At 35.9% G+C, this 6000-nt stretch overlaps 1 protein-coding gene across 2 annotated transcripts in view; it reads right to left on the reverse strand.

The window, feature by feature from the left end:
• LOC132708294 (titin) overlaps positions 1-5615 on the reverse strand; it is a 61586-nt gene extending 55971 nt beyond the window's left edge. The window contains exon 1 of one of the 2 annotated variants that reach the window (XM_060680531.1): positions 5524-5615. The gene's annotated coding sequence lies outside the window, so the exon portion shown is untranslated. Of the gene's footprint in view, positions 1-5387; positions 5404-5523 lie in introns of those variants that run through there. The other variant, XM_060680532.1, reaches the window with a different exon arrangement.
• Positions 5616-6000: the final 385 nt, after the last annotated feature.

Raw genomic sequence — 6000 nt, forward strand, 5'->3', positions numbered from 1 at the left:
AACAGCTTCGGAACAAATTATGCTGATAAACGTTTCACGACCAAAACTTTGGAAAAAATTGTATGGCACGAGCCAAAAGAAATGCCGATGTCTTTAGTCCCTTCTCTAATAGTGATTCGACGAAACACAGTTTGTTTCACTTCTTCAACGCTTTCATCAGTTATGGACATGATGAGACGTCTTCTCGGCAGTCTTGGAACAACTTGTACCGCTTATAAACATTTTTTTACTCAAAGTAGATTCACCATATGCCGTTGTCAACATTTCAAGTGTTTTGCAGTACTGTATTTCATTTTTTACACAAATGCCGAGCACACAAATACTTCTAACCCTTCTGTCTCACAAAAAAAAGTTAACGTGCAAACTGCCTGAAACTGTGAACATATGTTAGGAACATAACAAAAAAACTATATCGAAGATCGAATGTACGTAGCCCGCCCAATTGCAAGTCAACTTACTTTTTGAACATACCTCGTATATATAAACTCCTGTTTAAGATTAACACACCACTATGATTGTTATAGTTAATTTTTTTTTGCACTTTGACTTAACTTTGCATCAGCATCGTTCGAAGAATTCTACAAAATTTGGAGATCAGACCAGAAATTATAGAAATATACTTAACTTTACAAAGAGAATTTACAATTACAAAAAACAAATAAGTTCAATAACGCCTAGTACCACCTCCTCGAACTCTAAACAACTGCTTGCAATCGTCGGGGTAGCCTTGTTTTTAAGTTTTGGATGGTTGCTTCAGGAATGTTTTCCTATTCCAAGAGAACAACACGCTCTAACTCTTGCAGGCTCATTGGGGCAGGTACATGACGCCGAAGTAATTTTATTTAGAACATCGCAAAGGTGTTCTATTATTGGATTTAAGTCTGAGCGGCGTGGTGGCCGCTCCAATGTTGATTTCATTTAAGTGATCCAAAACAGTTCTTGCAATATGGTGGAATCGGGATTACGTAGTCTTCAATATTCCCCCATAACATTTTTTGAACCACCACTAAATGGCTCCTCTGGAGAAATAGTACAATTACAAAATATTTATCCAGGTCTGCGCCATACTCTATCACGACCATCTGGAGATTTTAGCGTATGCTAAAGAATCTTAATCTGCGTGATCTGTGACCGGTAGTAAAGGCGGTGCAAAAGGCACTGGCTCTTCTACTACTACTACTACTATCTTGTCCTACGATCTTCTCCTGACATTTACAGCATTTTTAACTCAATTAAATGACATACAGTTATAAAAACCATATATTTATTAGATAATATACGAGTCCTATTGAGGTAAAAATTTTCCACGCATGTCTTTACGTTTCACCCATTCACTTTCTTTCTAAACGCGATTTCCACACAGGTTGTCCCAGAAAATTTAACACAATTTAAATATTGCCGAAAAATGCCACGCCAAACTTAAGATCAAAAACGAGATTTTATATCTCGTGCATGCACTTATTGAATGAACCTCCTCAAAAAAAATTTCATAGTTGCTGCATAATAGACAAGGTCCTCTATATCTCTATTAGCTATATGATAAAGACAGTACAACACTAACAAAAACAACTATTTGGAGTAAGTAAATTCAGATTTCTATCAGTAAGTCATAAAATATAAGTAGTGCGTTATTTGTAAACAGGAGTTTAGTTATATACAGTGATTTAAAAATACATTTTGTGCATTTTGTTTATTTCCACAAACAGGAATCCAAAACCAAAAATTCCAAGTAGGTGCTCTAAACCTCAACTCTTATCTAATCAATAAGATTTGTATTAATTAAAAAGATCATAAATCCTTTTTGCATGATCTGCTGAAGTCTTGGATTATTTTTCTTAGAAAAAAATTGTTCCTATTAAAATTAGGGATTTTAAAACCATTTTAAATCACTTGAAATATGGCGTCTCTCGAAATCGTCGCGTTGTATTAAATGTCAGCCGGTGGGAATTGCTAAACTAACCTCTGAACTCTTTTCTTTACTCCCTTTTGTAAAATACGTAATTATACACCGATCTAGCATTTGGAAGCAATCGCATGTTTTCGTAGATTTTACCGCACAGCTTGAATTTTGACGTTTGTCAATTCTGTCATGTCATGTAACTCAAATGCCGTTCACCACACTTGTTGCTGTTTTGTAAAAATTTATCCAGAAACTAACAGTCGTAGAAAAAGTATAGTATGCCACACGCTTGGTAAACGGCATTTGTGTCACGAGTATCTTTGGCACGAGCGGAACACAGCGGACACTTGTTACATAATATACTATTATCTATGGAGTTTACCGTATTGTTGTCATTGTATTTCATAAATAATTAATTTTGACAACTTTACGTTTTACTTTATATAACCTATAGTGTTTTAACCTCATTCGCATGTGAATAGTGACGTTATAACCTATTTTGACGATTTTCGCGGGCTTTGGGGTAGGCCAAAAACAATTTGGCAGGTGTGTTCTAAATCAACCGATAAACATTTCTAGCAAATAAAAGTAATTAGGTGCCATGGAATTTTGCTACGGGTACATCAATAAAATGTACTCTGTGGTTGTCGATTGTTATGTTGGTACTTCGAGCTACTAATTGACTGCGCTTGCGCTTAATTTCAAATGCTGCCTTTTTGTGTCATCTAGAATTTGCGGCAATCAACAATCAATGTGGCCGCTGACAATATTTTGTCACAATTGATCCAGGCCCAGGCCTCCTTAACTATCGGATGTTTCGGTTAGTTTGCGAAATTTTCTCTACCAAAATAGTTATATACGAGGGGGTACCCATAAAAAACCGGAATTGAATTGCCGCGCGCAGAGCTTGTATAGTACACCTTTCTGCCGCTAGGTTGTGGTTAGTAGAACTTATTGCGAGTTCAACGCCACCTTCGTTTTAAATTTAACTTGTTTTGTTCACTTGGAGTGCCATTTTTTGTTAACGCTGTTTTTTATTGTTATTTCGTTTTTTTCGATGGCAAGTTTAAAACAACAACGTGCAGCTGTGAAATTTTGTTTTCTGCTCGGTAAAAGTGCTGCTGAAACTGTTTCAATGTTAAAAACAGCTTATAAGGACGATGCGATGGGAAAAACTCAAGTGTACCAGTGGGTTGTTCGCTTCAAAAATGGCGACGAGTCAATTGATGACCGACCTCGTTCTGGACGTCCATCAATTGCTCGAATCGACGAAAATATTGAGAAGATTCGAGAGTTTGTGCTCACAGACCGTCGACAGACAATTGAACAATTATCAAAGATTAATGGGTTGTCTTGGAGCACGGTTCAACGAATTCTAACCGAAGATTTGGGAATGAAAAGAGTTGCTGCCAAGTTTTGTACCTCGTGTTCCGACTGACATGCAAAAAGAACATCGAGTTGAAACATGTCGTGCTTTGAATCAACAGCTTGAAACGGATCCAGATTTTCTTTCAAAGATCATTACTGGTGACGAGTCATGGTGCTATGGTTACGATCCAGAGACGAAGCAATAGTCCAGCCAATGGAAGACGTCACTGTCTCCCCGTCCAAAAAAATGTCGTCAGGTCAAATCAAACATCAAAACGATGCTGATTTGCTTTTTCGACATCAACGGCGTAGTTCATGCAGAGTTCATTCCACCAGGGGAGACCGTTAATCAAGCTTTTTATCTGGAAGTTTTAAGAAGGATGCGCAACAGTATTCGACAAAAAAGACCCGATTTGTGGCGGACAGGGGACTGGTTCTTTCACCACGATAATGCACCTGCACACACAGCCATTTCTGTTAAGCAGTTTTTGGCTAAAAATGGCATGGTTCCTCTGCCCCATGCACCTTACTCGCCTGATCTCGCTCCGTGTGACTTCTTCTTATTTCCACGTATGAAAGAACAGCGATTTGACAACATTGAAGAGGTCAAGAAAAAAAACGAGGGATGAGCTGTCGGCTATAGCCAAAGATGAATATAAAAAATGTTTCGAACAAATGTGTTGTAATGGAGAGTATTTTGACGAGGATAAGGTCGTTCTGTGATTTTCAAAACAATATATAGTTTATAAAAAATGATTCCGATTTTTTTTGGATACCCGCTCGTATGCTTTGAACCAGTCACGTTATAAAAAATAACAGTTTTTCAGCAGAGAACCAACCGCATTTAAAACTTTTTTATATAATTTTTAATATATTCTGGTGGTATCTAATTTGCTAAATGAATATTATTAAATTCTCTTTTAGGTAGACATAAGAAATATCAAAGTCTGATTTCTCTTGGCTATATATTAATAATTTAATGGTGACTTGAACGAAGATACATCAAACACCGAATGTCTGAAACTGTAAAAATGGGTAGTTCTCCGCTTGATGATAAACGACCACCAGATGAATTTACGACTATTATGCTCGAGGTCCGTGCCCACTCCGAAAACTTATGGGCTGTGTCAAACATTAAATTAAACCGGACAACAAAGGAATATCGTGGGTCGTGTGGCCCAGAAGTTGAATCACTGCGAAGCGGCGGAATTGATTAGGAGGTGGAAAAATAAATCTGACGCGAACAAGCACCGTTATCGCAGTACTGTGATTGCAAAAAATTTGGAGATTGCATTCAAAACAACCGTGAGATCATTCTTAAGAGGTGATTGTGGTTCAAAGCGCAATAACAAAGTCACACACAAATCTGAAAGTCAATTAAAGCCAAATATAACGGATGTTGCAACATAGTTTGCCATCTTTTGTATTTCTTTATTATAATTTTCATTTGCTTACGTTGTACGTTGAAAGTTATATTTACTTAGTATTTATTGTTTTTATTTTTAGGTAGGTATGCTATAAAACATATGGGTCAAAAATATATTAATTTATTACTTAAAAAAGTATAGCAAAAGTAATAAGCTACTTCTTATAACCGACAATATTTTTTAGTAAAATTCTTAGTCCAATAATTTTTTTTTATAAAAACTGTACTCGAAGAATCCAACCTATATACTGGCGAATTTGTGAAGAAATGATTTATTTATTGTCCTCGCCTGTGATTCAACTAGTCCATTTCATTTTGCGAACTGCATACAATAAAATAACATCGTTTTTTTTTATTTGTCAAAAATTTAGGAATCAATTTTGAATTTTGACGGATAAATTTTGGAACACGAAAATGAAGATTCATTCAAATTTAAGAAGAACGACGGTTGTATTTAAATTTTGCCGGGAAACTACAATAGAGTCATGGCTGTTCGGTAGGCAACCAGTGGTAATTCTAACACCCGTTAGTTTCTAATAAAATGTTATTGGTCTAGTTGATAACAGTCGTATAGTTTAAATTACATTTTTTATTCGTCATTACTTATAATTTCATTAATACAACGTAACATAATAGTTCAGTTCGGGTATTTTTTCGTTGCCAACGATAAAATCTAAATATATTAATACTTACAGTTGACGCACATTACAATTTGCAAATACTCCGCGACCGGTTATCGTTTTTGTGTTAAACTAACGAAGCGACGCGACGAAGGCAAAATTATTATCGCCGATGGTAGAAAAGGGGAAATAAACTTTTTAACACTTACTTTTTTGGGCCTGCAGAATACTAATCACTAAAAATAAAATCGGCATTAAATAATCAATGCCATATGCCAAACTAAACACATTTGACTATTCGTTAGATATGTGCACCGAGATTTTTAAGTGGCAGATAAGATTTAAACTCCTGCAGGGGAATCGCTTAAATTTTTGTTTTTTGATAGGACGCCGCGCCTCAAAATGTGAAGAGGCCTTGAACCAGACAGTTTCAATAAATTGATGTTTTTCGATGTCCACATTCATACATGGTGTTTGTTTAACAACGGTTCAAATGAGCATCAAGTGGCCAAATCGGATGCCTTATCGGCAAACTGATACAAATTTTCTGCCATTTAATAATTTTAAATTAAGCATTTTTGTTTTTTTCTGCAAAGAAATAAATGTTAATATTTTTGCCGGTGATCGTAGATGGCGCTAGTAACAACCTATTTTACGTGTCATCATATGTCCGTTTTTTGTTGTCT

This window comes from Cylas formicarius, unplaced genomic scaffold, assembly GCF_029955315.1.
Source record: "Cylas formicarius isolate icCylForm1 unplaced genomic scaffold, icCylForm1.1 PGA_scaffold_10__41_contigs__length_53128322, whole genome shotgun sequence".
NCBI lineage: Eukaryota > Metazoa > Arthropoda > Insecta > Coleoptera > Brentidae > Cylas > Cylas formicarius.